The sequence below is a fragment of the Natator depressus genome, chromosome 8 (assembly GCF_965152275.1).
Source record: "Natator depressus isolate rNatDep1 chromosome 8, rNatDep2.hap1, whole genome shotgun sequence".
In the NCBI taxonomy this organism is placed as follows: domain Eukaryota; kingdom Metazoa; phylum Chordata; order Testudines; family Cheloniidae; genus Natator; species Natator depressus.
This window is the reverse complement of record NC_134241.1, coordinates 69982289-70002159: the sequence shown is the minus strand read 5'-3', so window position 1 is coordinate 70002159 and position 19871 is coordinate 69982289.

Sequence of the window (19871 nt, the reverse complement as noted above, 5' to 3'; positions counted from 1 at the left end):
GCAGAACAGGTGAATTTTGTTTCCTTGTTTGCTTTATAACTTTGAAATCATCTATGACCTGCAATAAAATCCCTGAAGGATGCATACGACAGCAGTTTTAGGTACGTTGTCACACAGTGCACGCTCCGAGGGATCACTGACACAGCAAGCGTTTGAAAGGCTTCTCAGTTAATGTTCTTATGAAAACAAATAGGTGAAGCAAGTGAGAGGTTCTTGAACTTCTCAGTATTTCTGCTGAGTGACCTGACACCAAGTGATTTATCAGTCACGGTCTCATGCCTCCAATATTCCTGCTAGCAACTATTTTCCGCATTTACACTGAGATTTAATACATTTAAATAAATTAACTTAAAGTGCTGCATTGATAAATGCCACAGGAAAATTATAGTAAAACATGAATTTACTTTGAACTGAACAGCCCATTCATCAGATTTTTTCCTCCCCACAAACTCAAACTATCTACCCTAAAGTGCCATTCAGTTCTACAGGTAAAGTCGCAGAATGCAGGAAATGCAAATCTTAAGATTTTTTCCAGTGATGTCAACTTAGTTGTGGGCCTGTTCTCATTTACACTATTTTTTTCACCTGTGAAACAACATCAATAGGTCCTGAGAGGAGGAGTAACTCTGTTGACACATTTCACAAGAACTGCATCGTCCCCTGACTGCATGGGGGATAAAGTGACTAGCAATGCTGTTATAGTGACATAAAACTGCTGAGAGAGAGAGAGAGAGAGAGAGAGAGAGAAGAGTTAGCACTGCAATATCACCTAGCCTCCATCCAAAACTGCAAAAGGCCCTTTTTTTTTTTTTAGGAGCACTGCATACATCGCCTCACACTCTGTGCCCGTCATTTTTGATGGTGCTCACTTCTAGAGCTGGGTCAGCCAGCTCATAGGAGAGCTGGGGATGCCTTTGCAAGTCTACAGCTCCACTCTGAGATAGGCATTTAACCACCAGAGACCTGGGCTTCAGTTTCCGTTGGTGGCTACTGCTGGAACCTGGGAGTGAACCCATCTGTTTTACATATCTCTAGATGAGCAGGAGGAGGTAGACCAAACCAGTATCTATGCACAGGGTTACATTGCCTCCTGCATTGCCTGCCCTCCCTCTTTGCCAAATCTCCCTTTTGGAAATAAGGCCATCTCCCCTACACTTATATATTATATATATATATATACACACACACACACACATACACACCTCCTCTGTGTATATAAATCTCCCCACTGTATTTTCCACTGCATGCATCCGATGAAGTGAGCTGTAGCTCATGAAAGCTTATGCTCAAATAAATTTGTTAGTCTCTAAGGTGCCACAAGTCCTCCTTTTCTTTTTGCGGATACAGACTAACATGGCTGCTACTCTGAAACCTCCCCTAAGAAGAAAGTCTACAGGAGCAGAAAGGGAGAACAATCTTCTCAACTTAGTGAGATGCTTACAATGCTCATTTCTATGCAAATTTCCAGAATGCTATACTAGCTCACAGCTATTTCAGACAAGTGCCCAAGGCATAAGAACAAAGCCCATTCTACTTGGGTATTCACAGTAAGCTGCCTTTGTGCTTTGTCTATAGCCCCTGCGCAATTACGTACTTTCCCTACAATTGGCAGAAGCACAAGAACAGGCTGATGCTTCCTTCAGTGAAAAGTTTCCATTAGGCTGGGAACAGATAGAATTGGCACTGCTGGCTGGAGAAACAGTGAGTCAGAAAATACATCATCTGTTACTTAAGAGCATGAAGTGGGAAACTAATGAGTGTCACTGTTAATCTCGAAGCATGGGTTTGCCCATCAATTAGAGTTCAGGTGTAAAGGCTGCTTGGTAGCAAGTTCTGTATTTGCAGCTAAATATTTGTGTAGCCCCTGGATGTGACGCCAGGCATTTGACTTGCATTTGTAACTTGTGGGGATTTGTTCTACTGAAGTCACCTAAAGGAGCTTGCTAAACCAGTGAGATCAGACTGGAAATCTAATTTAAGGATTGTGAAGTATGCAGCAGCAAAACCACCCATTCTTTAGAGAAACAGGCAGCCACAGAGAAAATGCCATGGCCAGTAGCAAAGATCTGGGGTTGGATTATGCCTTGGCCCTTATGTGGGTACACAGACATGTGCAAAAAACAGCTTCTACTATATGTCCTGCTTCTTAGTGGGAAGGCCCCGTCCCTGCACTCAAGGGAGCACAGGTTTTTCACCCTTGAGGTACAACCCATGCCAAAGGTGGAGCTGAAACCAGATCCTTCTCCACTTGTCCCACCCTGAAGAACAGACCAAGTGAAGAAAGGGGAGCACTGAGCCACATCCTGACCTACCCCTGGGAGTGCTTGGAAGCTCCTTGTGGGGTGGTGCTGCTCCTCACTTAACCCTCATACAGGATTGTGTACAGAATACCCTGTTTCACCGTTTCACTGGTTGCTCTACCTACTGCTGGATGGCACTGCCTCTTGGCGGTTCTGGGGATTAGCTCAGTCAAGCTGATGCCCCTTCCAGTGGTTACACCCTCCCAGTTTCTCCTCTGTAGCTCCTCTCTCGCTCTCAGGGGCCACAGTTGTCCTCTTCATGGCTCCACTCAGGTCATGGTTGTGATTTCCCCTCCTGGAGGGCAGAGGGGAGCATATCAAGGTTCCTGCTCTCCAGCAGTCCCAGGCAGTTTTCTACTTCACAGTGCCACTCCCACAGTGGCTGGCAGGGGAACCCAGGCCCACCCGCTACTCTAGGTTCTGGCTCAGGGACCCTCTACACAGCCGCTAAGGTCCATTCCCTGCACCTTTCTGCCTTTCCCTGTATCACTTCCATACCTCCTGGCATTCCCCATTCCTCTGGGTTTGCCAGTCTCTTCTATCCCTTCTCCCAGGAAGTAACTTTAAGCAACTTCCAAGCACTTCTCCGTCTTCTCAGGAAGAGGCTGCTTCTCTCTAATTAGCTGCATCCAGCCTAAACCTCCTCCATTTGCAGCCTAATTAGCTGATTGGGTCCACCTAGCCCAATTCAGCTCTTGCAGGGCCAGTGTGTGGAGCACACCCCATCTCCAGCCAGTAATGACAGAAAAACCTACACAGTATTTTTGGCATTAGGAGTCCTTTAAATGCAGTAACAGAGATGGAATAGCACCAGTAAAATAACCTCCACCCTAAACATCCTGTCTTCTCATTAAACTACAGTATAGTGACTGTTCAATCAGAATGCTAAAGTGTTTTCATATGATTTATATTTTACTGACTGATGAGACGAGAACACTATCACATATATCCATAGCAAATCAGACTTAGGGAGAGGGACAGGGATGACTCATACTGAATAATAAAGGAGCTGAGCTGCAATGCAATAATTTAAAGAATAGCTTTCAACATGGATCCTCCCAGAGGGCTTTGTTGAGTCCTCAGTGCTAAGACTATATGGGCCAAATTCAGCTATATTATAACTCCAACTTCAGTAGTTACACCAAGGATGAATTTAGTCCAGCTGGCTTCTGTCACTCCTGCCTCACTATTATATTCCAAGTAGTAACTTAAAAGTCTCAAGAGGTACTAAGCCAATCAGGTTTCCATCTCCCCTAACATACTGTATGCAAACAAGAGAGTTCCCCAGCAGATTCAGAATGGCCATGCTGATTTGTGTCTTGGCTATCATTTACTCACATGCTGCTGCTGGAGAGCAAAGATTTATCCTTTCCGAACAAATGCTCTCCAATTGTCCTTACAGCTGGAGAGTAACTTAAACAGTGCAGTGAAACTTACCAGCAAATGAATGCACTTTGTCAGGGGGTTTGAACTGGGGGCCAAAATGAAATCTGCTACAGACCGAATCCGGCTATTGCTACCATTTGTGTTCATAAAGTCCTTGCACTAGTACTGTCCCTGAGTCTGACACAGGATCTGCATGTGCGGATCTTTGCACCTGGCAAGAACTCCAGGATCACCTCCACAGTCAGTGCACCGCACAGGAAGTGGATAGGTCTGCATAGTCTAAGAAGCAGTCAAACAACAAATCAAATGAAATAACCTGTTAACCGTTGTACTGCTCATTATAACAGGACCCAGACAGGAGACGTCTCTCATTCCTCCTCACGTTTCAATATGGCCCCTTCACTGCAGCAAGTTGAAAACTAAACTCGATTAGTTGCTAGAGAGGGCCATTTATACTTTAGTTTAGAATTAAACAGTTCTATGACAATTCTGGTTTTGGTCATGCAAAGCTGTAAGTGTAGATAGGGCCAGTAATCAGCACCTACAAGTGGGATACACACACACACACAAAGATGTAGCTTTCAAAATATGTAGCTCACTCCAAGGCACCTCATTCCTCACCATGATCCCACAGTGTGCATAGAGGGGACCTTCCTATCTAAAGTGGGAATTCAGCTGGAAGTAAAAAGTGATATTTCCCACACCTTTCAAGATCTTAGGTGCAGGAAAGATTTGGATTCTCTATTCTGACTAGTATAACTTCACCATATCTATCAAAGCAACAGGCTGTGGTATTTGATTTTCTTTACAGACACCATTCTAGAGGTACCTGACTAGATGTTTGGCTTTATAAAACTAACCCACATGAAAGAAAATTATTTTAGAAAGCTAACCCCCAAGGGCCTACAAATGGAATAAAACCTGCCTTTGTTTCTCCCTCTCAAAGTTACCCTATGCAATCTAGCTTCCTAGTCCACTTTCGAGCGTTATAATAACAACTGTTACCTTGTGGCTAGTCCCCTATGCATAAAATAACTACTAAGATGTTTTTTTCAAAGCTTCATCCCCGGTGATGCTATAAAGAAGAGAAATTATGCTGCAGTCCGAACCTTCTTAATGAGACTGCTCTCACCAAATAATTAAAGCTATAGTTTTCCCCCACCAAGTGAGAGCTAGCTCAGTGTTGTAATCAATGGATTAAAGTACTTTTGAACCTAACATTTCAGACCTGGGATTAACACCACTTCTAGTTGTTTTTTCACAGAGAACCCAAGTCTCCACATATTTATGCTTATGTAAATCTGAAGTAACTCTGTTGAAGTCTATGGAGTTAAGTTACTTTTGAAGTGGTGTCAAGGAGAGAAGAATCAGGCTCACTATATTTAATCTTTGCCAAGTTGCTCTCAGCTGATTCATTTGATAATACTATTTCCCCAACAACATAGCCTGGAAAGGCAAAAATTAATATATAGGGTTTCCATATGTTACTGGTGTACAACTGATATCTATCCACCCATGGAGGTACTCAGATAGCACCCCTAACCATAGTATCTGAGTGCTGTACACATTAGCAAAATAGGTTTCATCTCCATCATGAAAATGTGGAGGAATAACTGCTGGCAGCTGTCATTGTGAGCAGTCACCATTTCAGGATCTCAGAAGAGGGGTATCACCTATTACTACTGTAATTTTCAGTGTCTCTGTTAGCGGTAGGCTTTGTATCAGCTGGGGATTGTGCCCTTGTGTTGTTTTCAAGCCACGCTGCAGCCCATGTGATGCTCCATCTTTACATGGCATGACAACAATCCAGCTTTCTTCATGGACAGCACTGGAGCTTACCATGATGTGCTGTATGATAAACATAGAATCTACCCATCTGCCACAGAGAGCAAGTCTGCAAGACTCAGCAGGTTCAGCTCGGCAGTACTGCCAGCCTCTGTGATTTTTGTTTGGAAATGCTGCCTCTGACTCCTGCTGAATTGGCAATGCTAACTGTGCTGTCAGTCATCCCTTTCCTTCTCTCCCTTCTGCTACAAACAATGGTTTGTCACTCTGCCAGTCCTCTGCTATTATTCCACCCGATGCCACAGTGGCTCCTGCTTATTGCTTGTCCTGTAACTCAATTTATTTGTCAGAATGGGGAGATCAGCTGAGCAAGCTGGCCTGCCTTATTCTCAGGGTATGAGCAGGAACTGTTGATCAGAAAGCTTTCTACGTCTGACATGCCACCTCTGTTTTTGCTCAGCACAGTGACCAGACTGCAGAATGTGAGCATTGCTTTACAAGCAGGCTGCTTCCTCTAATTCCCATCGATTCTTTCCAAATAGCCCATGTGACCTCTGGTTCTCATGGTTCAAGAAGGATCTTGATAATTGGAGAGGATTCAGAGAAGAGCCATGAGAATGATTAAAGGGTTAAAAAACATGCCTTATAGTGATATACTCAAGGACCTCAATCTATTTAGCTTAACAAAGTGAAGATTAAGGAGTGACTTGATTCCCATCTATAAGTACCTACATGAGGAACAAATGTTTAATAATGGGCTCTTCAGTCTAGCCGATAAAGGTAGAACGTGATCCAGTGGCTGAAAGTAGAACCTAGACAAATTCAGACTGGAAATAAGGAATAATTTTTTAACAGTGAGAATAATTAAACTTTGGAACAATTTACCAAGGATTATGGTGGATTCTCCATCAGTGGTAACTTTTTAACCAAGACTGGATGTTTTTCTAAAAGATATGATGGAAGTTCTATGGCCTGTGTAATACAGGTGGTCAGACTAGATGATCACAATGGTCGCTTTTGGTTTTGGAATCTATGAATGATCACATCCCGAGAGCCCCACTTCTTTGAGTGATAAAAACTCTAAGATCTGTTCCATACACAGCCATGCCCTGTCCAAATGTAGTGTATTATTTGAACATTTCAGGAAGTATTTATTGCTTTGAATCAGGGAGCTAGAGTTAAAAGCAGATCAGTGGCCAAAGAAGTGCTACTGAAAGTCAGAGGAAGGCAACCAACAAATAGGAAGCAGACTGGTTGCTTTTTTGGTTTCATTTTATCCTTTGTTATTTTTCTGGCTCTGCACTATCCATTCTGGGCTAATTTCCCACCCTCCACCCCCAAGCAGCAGCCATCTGTCAATACCACCAGCCCTGCCATGTCTCCCATAATGATATACTTGCCCTTTGATGGACTCACCTGCCAATTCCCTACAGTCACCAACCCATCTGCCTGCTTTTGAAATAGCTTCAGGCAGGCCTTACATTGTGTTTGTCCAGGGTCTTGACTGAAAGTCTCTCCCGCTGTTGCCCCCATTACATTGGATAAGCTCTACAGCATCCTGTCAGGCCAGGTCTGCAGTGGGGAAATGTGTTTAATATATTTTCTAACATGACATTAAACAACTTAGCAGCCAATCTTATATGGCTGCGGTTAAACTTAGGAGGCGGCCCAGGGTTAAGCAGCTAAAATGTTTTTAAATATGACAGTCCTCGATCACACTAAGCCCAAACCTATGGTGTGTTAGAACATGTGTTCATGCACTTTAACTAACACACTGCACTTTCCCCAGTGTAGATAAGGCATCCTCTTTTTCTGGAAAGGCAAAGCCTGTTAGAAAGGGAGGAGCAGATTGGATCACAAACCCAATGGCTGGAAGGCATTGGGGCAAGGCCTCCATGAAGGTCCATTTTATCTTCCAAGTTCCTCAGTGCAGGGACTATTGCCTGTGTTTGTAGGACCCTAGCACAATGGGATCCCAATCCTCATCAGGGCCTGTAGGTTTATAAAGAACCTGTGATATCTCTGCAGACCACAGCTGCCTGGAGGAAAAGAGAAGTTATTTATATGGTAGATGTGTGAGAGAAATATCTGATTTTTCTGGGACGTAAGTAGAAAGATACACATTTTCCCAGCGTGCACAGAAAGCAGGTGACTAGAACTGAGTAACATGTTGCTATCGCGTCTCCTAGATACTGTGGTGACTTGTGCTCTATAAATACCTTAGATATAATCTGTCTTTGTGCAGTGCCAGTTACTGAGCCAGACGCAATTATATGTCTGAGAATCTCTATGCATTGGCATGCCAAATGCTCTTCAGAATCCAACACGCAGTTACCCAAGTCTTTGAAAATAAAGCAACCTGCACTTGGTTGTTTGCAAAAATGTATGGTTATTACACACTGAGGCAAATTTTCAGAAGTCTGACGCCCACTCTCCAAGCAGATTTTCCAAAGCGTTCACATCTCACTTAGGTGCCAGATTTTCTAAAGGACCTCAGCATGTTGGGGGTTGAACTATTTAGAAAAGTCAGGCCATTAAGTGACACAACGAGAACTGAACTTCTGGAAAAATCTTCCCCCAGTTGTGAATACTGAGCACTTGAAAAATCTGGCCCCTCATTCCCACATGATGACTTTTGAAAAAGGTAGCTGTGTGTGCTACCACAGCTATACAAAGTCAAAAAGATTTTGCTGTGCAGTGCAGAGATCTTGCAGTAGGCAGTCACTTAATTTCAAAGGTTGTCATTCTGCTGAATGAGTGTATCCACATCATTCTTTTCTCCCCGTTACCATCCATCATCATCTCATCAAGCTGATCCTTGCAGAGACAAACAGACTGAAGGAGACAACAGAGTTGCCTTAAGCCCTGCTAGTTATATTTCCCTCTGCATATCAAAATGGTGGCCTTTGCACAAGCTCAGGATTTCTCCTGCAGCTAAGGCAGCCCATGTCTGAACCTCCATCCTCCCAGGGTGAAAAACACCCCTCCTTGCCAATTCCAACTTTCGACATCTGTGAATTCCTAACATCAGTCTGGGGGCTGATTTAGGAGAGCACTAAGATGTGATTTGAACTGTGGCTCTTCAGGCAGACAGTCAGCCTATTGTACTTGAGCAGCCTCAGTGTGCAGAGAATTGAGGAGCCAGCCAAGCCGCACTGACTCAGACATTTTTCAGAGACACTAAATCACATGACAGGCTCTTCCTTTGGCAGAGTGACAGGTGCAGGTTGCACTTATTAAATGAAGCTACTACTAAAAAAGGATGGTGAGATCATGAAAGGATTAGCATATGCACGTCTGTTCAAGGGCAAATCACATTTGCTGATGACAGCTTTGGTTTATGTGGCTGCGGCTGTGAATGAGCCATCCTCTCAGTCAAGGATTCTTCCCAAGCAATTCATTAAAAATAATAAGTTATGGATTCCAACAGAGCAGAGAGGTATACTGCATTGGAAATAGAGTAATACCAGGAAGGGAAGAAGTGTTTTGGAGTCAGAATGTCATTTAAAAAGCTAGAGAATATGTTAAAGCTTAGATTTATCACTGCCAATCACAAGGTAGGGTTTTATCCTGAAAGGTACTAAGCACTATTGGCTTGATACAGTAAAATATTTAGGTGTGTGCTTAACTTTAAGCACGTGCTTCAGTCCCATTGGCTTCAGTGGGAGTTAAAGCACCTCTTTAAGTACTCTTTTGGATTGGGGTGAGAAACAGTAGCAGAATTATTGAAGTCACAATAATTTCTGAGATCAGCTACTTCAGTGGAATAATTTTAGCAACAATCAATAATTAGCTCTTTACTGTCAGTTGTTACTGGTATTCTGCATGAACGCTAGTAAGGAAGAACTGCTGCAATCAGTCTTCTTGAAAGTACATCTTTTTTCCCAACAGACAAACTGTAGTTTCAGTTGGAGTCAGTGTTCTTTCCTGGCCTAAATTGCCATGCAGTGAACCGTTAAATAGCGGCTATATTCCTCCCCAAGGGTCGAAGGCATTACTCTGATGAATGAAGTGATTTCTATATAGCTATAGAAAGCATTTTGGAATCTCAGGATGAAAGGCCCAATAAAAGAAAAAGAGGATTCAGTGGATCTATCATACATATAGAATATCAGAGCCTCTCACAATCTTTTATGTATTTGTCCTCAACACCTTTGCAAGGTAGAGAAGTATTGGCCTGCCCATTTTACAGATGGGGAAACTGAGCCCCAGAGTGAATAAGTGACTTAACCAGGCTCAGACTTGAAGTCTGTAGTGGAGCAGCACTGATTTTTCCACTGGTGCAACTCCATTGATTTCCATAAACTTATTCCCAATTTACATTCACAGTAAGAGTGAGAGGAGAATCAGGACCTATACTTTTAGTTTAATACTAAGAAGGACAGAACTTCTTTTCCCAAATTCAGACCCCACTTGAAAGCCCTTGGCTCTAGATTTAAAAGAGAACTCAAGATGTACAAGGTTCCAAGCATTAGACTATAAGCAATTTGGAGCAGTAACCATCTTCCTATTAAATGTTTGTGCACGGACATGTACACAGGGAGCCTGACTGAGATCTTAACTGCTACCAAAATAAATGCAATTAACCACCAAGAATACCATTTGCCTCTGTCATATAGCAAGTTTTAGCCTGTATATTTTAAAATTTATTTTCCTGATTATGCTAGAAGTCAGGCAAAAATTAGTTTTAAACATAATTTTCAATGTTTATATAGCACAGGCCATGTTCTTAGAAATACATTAGGGAGAAGGTTAAAATTAAAATTTGCTCCTGGGAAATAATGGTTTCAATTATGAAGAAAACTATTTCATGAACTGAAAAATTTCACTTTTTTTTTTTTTTTAAGTGAAGCATCAGTGGTGTCACAAAACCCAAGATACCATCCAACTTCCCAGTCCCTAGTAACTATGAATAATTAAGACTGAATGCTTTCATTTATCTACAATTCATAATCCCCAACTAATACTAATCTCCTGTAAAGAAGTAGCTGAAGAGATCATTGTATTCAGTGGATACATTGTTCTGATATGGCTAGTCTTAATTAAACTTAGTTTTTAAACGAGCCATTTTTTTATTTGCAGTATTGCTCATGCCTGATGTTTCTTCAGAGGAAGGCAAGGAAAATGCCTTATTAGAACCAAAAATTGATATTTGAGAACTCTCTGGGAAAATTAGGAGTTGCCACAACTTCTTAAAAATTGCACTAGAGAAACTGGGAACAGAGAGCCTTAGAGATGGCTGAAGATGACAAAATGTCATTCAAGTGTCATGGCTTCATGAGAATATACGTATGTGAGTGAGTAGTCTGCATTTGTGTCATATTCACATTTTCAGCTCCCCAGCTGTAAGTTCAGAATAGCAGTAGCTCTGAAAATCATGTTGGGTACTGAGACAACAGAATGAGGTGTCCCTTCATGCAGAAATGTTGTCCATCATCCAAAAGGCTAAGGTCAAGGTCAGTCAGAAATAGGAGAGAGGCAACATCAATTGTTTTTCCCTCCACAAAATCAAGTTTTCATGCAATTGCACCATACTTGTAAATATATCTTTAAGCTGCTCCACTGAGGGAAGGAATGGAAAAATATGTGTGTTGGGAACTAGCTGAGAGGAGCTAAAAGCAAAGGTCACCTGAGACAAGGTAGAAGAGATGGAAATACAGGAACAAGGGAAAAGAGTAATGAAAGCCAAGAAAGATAGTGAGAAATGGAGCTTTAGAAAGAGAGGACAATAGGGATTGAGATCCTGCAAATAAAGAGGAATCTGGCTCTGGAAGTAAAGGAAGTCTAAGTCTGAAACTAGAAAATATATACTTTAATATGATAATTTCTTTATTCAGCTACTCGGTATCTGTATGCCTTAGAGTTTCACAGTGTGTGTGGTCCCTAGTAAACCCTGGGGACAAAGTTGGCACTCCAGTTCTGTAGAAGCCTGTTTGTGCCTGTAATTTCCTATAATCAGGACCCTCTGCATTCTGCAGGATTTACCACAGAATTCACCCCCATAGCAAAGAATTGTGCTCCAGAATCTGACCTTAAAATTAAAAAAAAAAAAAAAAAAGTTTCCTGCCCTTATGGTTTCAAAGAAAACCTCAAACACTAACATATTCAGTTTCATCAGCAGAGAGCCTTAAACAACAGCTTTGCCAAGTGCCATGTGCCCCATTAATCTGAAAGTAGTGTGGATTTCATAATTCCGCATCTCTGTAAATTGGCATTTCCCCCCACACACGACAACGTGCAAAGCAATTCAGAGTTTTTGCCACAAATTCATCATTTTGCTTCAGCCAGCCATGCACCCACCCAACCAATAAACTAATAAATAGCCCCTGTGCAAGACAGCAATATCAGAGCCCGTGACACTCCAAGGAATGGTTAAGAGGGTGAGATTTGGAGGGGAAGAGAGAGTAACTATTAGTCTCACCGAAAGAGAGAGAACCAAGGCCAAGACTTTAGGTTTGGTTTTAATACCACAGAAGTCCAGCAGGAGAGTAACATAGTCACCTAGAAAGCCACATGGTAATTTGTGTAGTTGCAGTGCATAGAAAGATAGATGGATGTGCAGACTGTTTCCCCCACTAGTATCCTTAGCCATATTTCATTCTGCTGCAGGACTTTGAATTCTAACCATGATCACCCATAGTGCTGGAGGAAGATTAATTTCAGTTTTTGCTGAACTCTAAAGCATTGTCAGTTTGCAAGAAGAAGTTGTGATATATAATCAATGAAAAAAGGCCTTTCCCATCATGATGAAGATAAGTTGTATGTCATCAATATACTTGTTTACTCTTGCAACATAACGCAACAAAGAAAATCTTTTGGAGATGCTAGTAATTTTCCACCACTGACTTATTAATCCTAAAGCACATGCCACTTTAGTTGAGAAATCTAACATCAGGGAAGCCTTTGCCAATTGTGTTAAATGTTTTCGGGGTTGTTTGCTATTAATCAATTTCTATTTGTAAAAAACAAAAGAAAGCACACACTACTGCCAAATAGATTTCATAGTACAAAAGTCCTCTTATAATTTGAGAAACATAATAGTTTTCCTACTGACATGAAGCATTTTGGATGTTGTTCAGCTATATTAGCTCCAACCAAAGTATTTAATTTTGGGAACTATAATAATGAGACAGCTACTGTCTTTTACGTTATTCCTTCTATGTCAAGAAACTTGATTTTTTTTTTAAAGACTCACTTTCTTAGATCTGGAACAGGCATATTCCCAGCAGTTTTTCATTTCTGAACTGCACAGGGAGCAGTTGTAAAAACTCTGTCCCTCTATCGTCATAACTGGCAAAAGGAAGACTAGAAACAATCTCTTCAGTTAAGAATCTTCCTGGTGTTCTAGGAACCCAAAGGAGACCCAAAAGTTTGTGGTTTATCTGTCCTTTCACATTCCTTATATTGACAATGTACAGTGTAACAGAACCTAGCAGCATACACATCCGTGCACGCACACACAGACACACACGTGCACAACCCTTGTTAGACAAATCTAATGGTTTTATAATTAAGCAGATTGGAGACAGATGCCATCAAAGATTTTCTCTGTAAACTTCTGTGGATGGAGAGAGATTAAACTAGGCTGATTACTAATTTATCCTACAGATAAAAGGTAATGCATGACACACAACTCCCATTCTGTTTACAATGCCATCCCTCATCCACTAATTCAAAGGAAGAATTGGCACCTGGATTAAGAGTCCTTATAAACCTTTTTCCTTTATGCGGGAAGATCCAATTATTCAGGATGACTGAATGCCAACATAATTGAATATAATCAAAGCTATACAAACCTGAGAATTAAAACAATTCTTATTCCACTTTCATATCTGAAGCTCTGGATAACTAGGGACCAGGTGCATGAGTTGCAGAGAATTAGTCACTGTCTCACAATAGGAATTTCATTATAAACCAGACCAAAGTTTATTGGCTAGTCATTCAGAACATGGATCAGGTAAATTAAAGGCAAAGGTAAATTTCAGATAAAACTGATAAATTAATCTAGACATGATATTATAGGATCTAATGGGGGTGGTGTGAGGAGAAAGCAAATAAAAAACAACTGTTAGAACTACAAAAGCAACTCAGATGTATCTATCTTCTGCACCAAATGGTTTTCATAACTGCATTACAAACAAATTTTACCTGCAACAATTAAACAATCAACTAAATTACTACTTAAAACAGCAAGTTAAAAGGAGAAATTTTGAGTTAAGAGGGCCTTAAAAACTTTATGAAGTCAAGTGTTTTTTTTTTAAATCACATTACTGAATTGCAATTCCTCTTTTAAGGCTCAATGTAACACAAACCAAATCCTAATATCCTTGCTTATGTGAGTAATCTATTGATTACTAGTACTCTATCCCTCATTCATTGCTCATGGCATTTTCAAAGCTGGCATTTTACTGCACCCACACTGACAAAAAGCCCAGTGGCTGGAACTCACCAAGAAGGTGGCTTGGCAGCATGGTCTGGTGTACAGATGCCCACAGAGGATTTTCAGAAGGGCCCAGGACAGCTCCAAGGCTGTTCTAATCGCTCAAAAATTAGTTGCAGTCTAGATACAATTAAGCCAGGAGACACAGGCTATAGTGTCCAAACAGCAGCCCAACACACACACACATAACTTGAAAGACACAGAAAGGGGCAGACAGGTTTTATAGGATTAGTATCGGGAAGAAGGAAGGGCTAGGAGTGGTGAGGAAGAGGAAGTAGAAGAGACTCAGAGAAGAGACACTGTGGGTTAGGGGAACAGTATCAGGAAGAGTCTCTAGAGCAGCATGTGATCATGCTGGGACTGGTACATCATGAGACAATTTAGATAGGAGCCAGTAGGCCAGGGGTCGTCAATAAGCATACCACAGGCCAAATCCAGACCAACAGATGCTTTTGAACAGACCCCCAAAATTTTTTATTTACTTATTATTATCAGTATTGTTGTTATTTTCTCTGGAGTCTGGACCTTAACTATACCTTGGCCAAAAAATTTGGACCTTGACAAAAAATAATTGACTGTATCACTGAAGTGGAAGCAGGACTCAGAGGAGGAGGTGCATTTACCATCCTAACAGGATCTATGAGCCTTGAAGGACTTTCATCATCCTAAGGCACATGTCACACAGGGATATAGGCTATTCTACCCTGTTCTATTCAGGTTCTTATACCACACTCAATATAGTGGCATTTGTATGCCTAGACTCACTGATGAAGTCATCCAGCATCTCTGTACTGAGCTGAAGGGGAAGCTATGGGAGAAGCCATGCCACCTCTGTAATAGTCAGGGTCACCGTAGCATCCAGTAATTCTTGCCACTTGTCCTTTCAACGGGTCCTCTCTGTACCTAGAGGATGGCTTAAAGGCTGCAATCCACAGGGGTTTAAGCTTCCCTGTGGATCAATAGATCCAACACCAAAGTATATAGTTATTCTTTGCCGTGGATCTCTTCCCATCTGTACTGGGCATGGCACAAACAAGTTCTGAAGGGACCAAGTGGAGACAATACAGCCAATACATAGACCACATACCTATTCCATGGATAGATGGATAGTTATGGTGGCTATCTACCCAAGAGCATGTCACAAGTTTTATACCCTGCCATAGACACACACAGCATTTATCCAGGGCATGGCCTGAAGGCACAGACTCTACATATTGTCAGCACAGAAGGTTCGTAAATATTTGCCGAGGAGCTCATCCTTGAGAAGGAGTATTTCTGTCATTCTGGTGTAAATTTCTTAATCTCCTTAGATAAGCTTCCTTTTGTCTGTCCCCATCCTCTCATCACCTGTCCCTGCCTGTAGCAACTCTCCAAAGATGCCTAAAATAGCATATGATTACCCTGCTCACCACTGGTATCCAGGCCTCAGACATGAAGTGCTAATTTACAACTGGCAGGTTCCTGTTCAACTCCCACTCCTCAGGTAATTGGCATGGGTGCAAGCACCAGGTGCTCTGGCAATTTGGGTGTGGCCAAACACAAGCTTTGAAAATTCCCTGGGTGCTCAACTTCCACTTTAGCCCCTAGATCGAGATCCACATTGTTATTTGTGCTTCTCCAAACTTTTTAAGAGGGTGATCCACAGTGTGTAGAAACTGCTCCTTGTCCGCTTCACATTCCACTTTCACTACATTTGAGCAATGTGTGAAAAGTTGTCTTCACTTTTGAAAACTGACCAATTCTCCCTGTTTATTTGATGCTATTTCTGAAGCTCCATGAATTTAGAGGCTGGTGAGGCCATTTTACTGTCCCAGCAGGCTACAGGTGCCCCATGAGAGAACTGCTGAGGTGACTTGAATGAGTGACCTTAGAGCAGCAGGGAGAGATCATGCATTTAGAAATAGGAGAGCACAACATCATCTAGCAGTGAGGATGTGACAATCCCTGTGCCTGGGTACCCAGCAGAACTGAATACATAAATGAAATGGGCTCCCAGAGTGGTTAGATTTACAGAAAGCACCATCTCATTCTACTTTGAAAATTCCTTGTTTGAGTTTCCAGAACTCCTTGCTCACATCCTCTGCAGAGTGTCCAAAGGGGGCCATCTGAAAAATCCCCCGGATGTCTCTTAGATGAAACACAGAACCTCAAGCTTAGAAGCTAGTTAATTTTGCCAACGGATCTCTTGGCCTCCTGCTGTCTATTGCCACATGAGAATGAGAGTTATGTTGTGTTCTGTACACTCTCTGCATCTTTATTGCAGGAAATAAGATTGTATCTCACTAGTAGGTTAGGATGTAGTCCTCCAATAGGAAACTTTAGCTGTTAAATTGAAAAACATCTTAGCCAAGGCTGTCCAATTGTTCTCATTCCTGTCTCCTCAAAACTGTCTGAATTGCATTAAAAAATGACCCATGTCCTCACTGTGATCAAATAATTCTGAAGGGATACAAACAGATTCCAAACTGATGTGATCAAAAATACCAGCTATACAATTTGCTTAGAATGCTATTAATCTAAAATATAGCTATAAATCAAACAAGCTATTTGCAAATGGGCACATTTCTGTAGTCTTTATTTGAGCAGAATTCTCATTTGAATCTGGGTCTTGGAATGTGTGGACTTTATGGAATTTAGTGACTTTGATGCTGTTAAGGAGTCAGACTGGATATCCCACACAGGGCTTTTTGGAGCCAATTCTGCCATTGGGCCCTGATCCAGCAAATCATGTAAGCATGTGCCTAACTTTAAGCATCCAAGTACTCCTATTGAAGACAAATGGGACTATTTGCATTTCAGGGTCTATATGAGGGCAGAATTGGCAGATAATGAAAAACCTTGTAGAGAAAGAGTCCTGTATCGCATGCAGAGAATACCACACCTCACTCTTATACAATGTTTTTGTTCTATAGATCTCAAAGCACTTTACAAAAGGAAGTAAATTTTATCATCTCTGTTTTACAGATGAAAATATGAGAGAGACAGAAAGATGAAGTGACTTACCCATAGGCACCCAGAAAGCCAGTGTCAGGCCCAGGAATAGAACCCAAGTTTTATATTGATAGGGGACAGAATAAGAGTTTTAGGAGGTTTGGGGACTTAAGAGTCAATTTAATTTTACTTATTCAGGCTTGTGTATTGCAATTAATGTCCAGGAAGGAGCCTGTAATCCTGGTCAGGCAATACTGTACTGAGATCTATAAGGAATTTTAAAATAAACTGTGGAAGATGATTTCAGGAGTCTGCCTGATGATTAACAGGCATTAGTTCTCAAGATCTGCACCAGCCGTGAAATAAATTCCATACAATTACATTGGTTAAAAAATAATCAGCTTATAACAATAATGACCTTGATGTGGGGCATTTCCTTGGGATTAGTGGACACATGAGGCTCCTTGGCTATGTTTTAAGCCATCTAGTCCTTCCAGCTGGCCATTAAGCCCTACGAAATGCCCTCCACCTCTTGCATCATTGTCTAAATTGATGCTATTAAAAAGTCACACTTTAGCTTTGTTATTCCAGTTTAAATTTAGGGTTAGGGTTAGGACCCGCCGAGTCCTTGCTCAGATTTACCCTAGGAGCCAGCCTCTTTAAATCTACCTACACTGCAAACTTTTAAAAATAAAAATATATAAATAGAAAGTATGCTTCACTGCATCAGGACCTGAGCTAGCTAAATTAAAGCTAGCTTGGGTTCGTCTACACAAACTGCAGTCACACCCTGTGACTTCAGTGTGGACATATCCTGAATCTTATCCTTATTGTCCTCATGTATCAAGCTTCCACAATGCTGTAGGGAAGGTGAATGTAACCAGTGGACACCTTACCCAGAGGTAAAAATATATATATATCCTTCTTGATCCACAGCAAGCCTGAAAAAACAGCTCTGACAGCTGCACCAATATGGTAGGGACAGGGCAGCTTTCAGCAGTAAGAATGGCTACTGTGTGTGTCCAGGAACGCTTAGACATACGGGGAAGGTGGGTCTGATGGAGCCAGTCAGCTCCCTCAGACAATGGGTGGTTAGAGGAGGTGGTGTTTTACTCTATTTTTTCTGGTCCGTGGATACCCAGGTGTGTTCTGGTGCAGTGAACTACCTGAAGGGTGTCCATTCCCCTGGTAGGCCAGACACCACCCAAGTCTTAGCAGGAGTTAGAGGCATTTGGACAGGAAACCAGGTGACAGGGGCTCTAGAATTCACTAGCAAAACCTAGTTTGGTTTCCCTGCTGATACTTCACATTTTTATTCTCTGACGTATACTACTCCTGGGGGAATTCTGCACCGAATTTATGCATGTCCCCCTCCCCCTCCCCCGCCCCCGCCCGATTTTTTTGCTTCCCTGCACAAAAATTACTTTCTGATGGGGAAGCAAAGTCACATAAGAGCGGACATGCGACTCTCCTCAGCAGCAGGATATGTTTTATGTACCCAGGGCAGCCAGCAGAGAGGTAAATCACTGTGGGGCAGGGGACCAGACTGGGGAAGACCTGGCTGATGGCTCCTACCCTGCACTGGGCTCAGCTTCTCTTCCCAGCTGGGCTGGGGAGGATGGGACTTCCTCTTCCCCTGCATGGCATCCAAGGCTGGGTCAGACCCACCCCCAGATTTCTCCCCCAACTGCAGGAAGCTCTGCAAAAATCACACACACACACACACGCTTCCTGCACCCATCATTCCTCAGCTGCAGGGGGAGGGATCCCTGCACAGGGAGCTGCTCCCCCATCTGCCCAACCCACATGCATCCAGAACCCCTCATACCCAGACCCTCCCGCTGAGCCTCACCCCCCTCATCCCCCGCACTCAGAACTTCCCCAATGAGCCCCACTCCCCCTGCACCTGGACCACCCCAATGAGCCACCTGCACCCCCATCCCACTGATCCCCAACCAGCTGCACCTGGATCCCCACCCCCCTAAGCCCCACTTGCTCAGCAACTGGGCCCCCCACACCCAGATCCCCCTGCCAAGCTCTATCCCCCTGATACCCAGACCTCCCCCCCCGCTGAGCCCCAACCACCTTTACCTGGACCCCCCTGCAAAGTCCCATCACTGTGGTACCCAGAACCTCCCCCTCCCAAACAAGCCCCTGTGCATCCAGATCCCCCCTGTACCCAGATCCCCCACTGAGCCACCCTCACCCAGATTGCCCCACACAGGACCCTCTCAACCCACACCTGGATTCCCCCCCCCCCCCCACAGAGCCCCTCCATACTTGGATCCTGCCTTGCTAAGCCTGCCTGCCCACATTTGGTGCACTGGGCATGAAGGGCCAGGACCCTGGGGTGTTTCTGGGACAAGCCTGGTCCTTGTGCTGTGTCAGGGTTGGGTGCAGCCTCACCACTGAGTCCGTGTTCCAGGGGGGAGCTGCACAGTGATCTCCCACCTCTGTGCAGCCAGTGGCCTGTGCTCCCCAATGCCATGCTGGAGCCTCCACATTTATTTGACAAATAAAATTTGCAGAATTTTTCAGCATTTTAAAATATTGTGCGTATACATTTTTTTGGTGCAGAATGCCCTCAGGAGTAATATACTGGGCCTTATTCTTTAAGAGACTGGTGTACAGCCAGTATAGCTCCGTTGACTTCAGTGGGGTGTCTCCTGATTTCAGCCAATGAAAATGAGAGGAATATGAATATCTGGTGCTTAGCTGTAGTTACCAAACATAGTAATCTAAGTAATTAATAGTACTCAGTCTGTGATATTAATGATAAAAGTCATAAATGGACAATACTAGACAACTGCATTAAACTGTGTATTCCTTGCCTCTGTATAGTTCTCACTATTTTGTCATATTTGGTGGATACTTACCAATACTGAATACATTAGCCAAAAAAAGAGCCAGGATTGGTTTGCAGAGTATGTTACTTGCTACAGATAATTTGTTCTGCTCCACTGACAATGTTATGCATTAGCTCCTGCCATTTCTTTTTCTTCTTTAGTACTATAAAAAGCTTAAGCAAA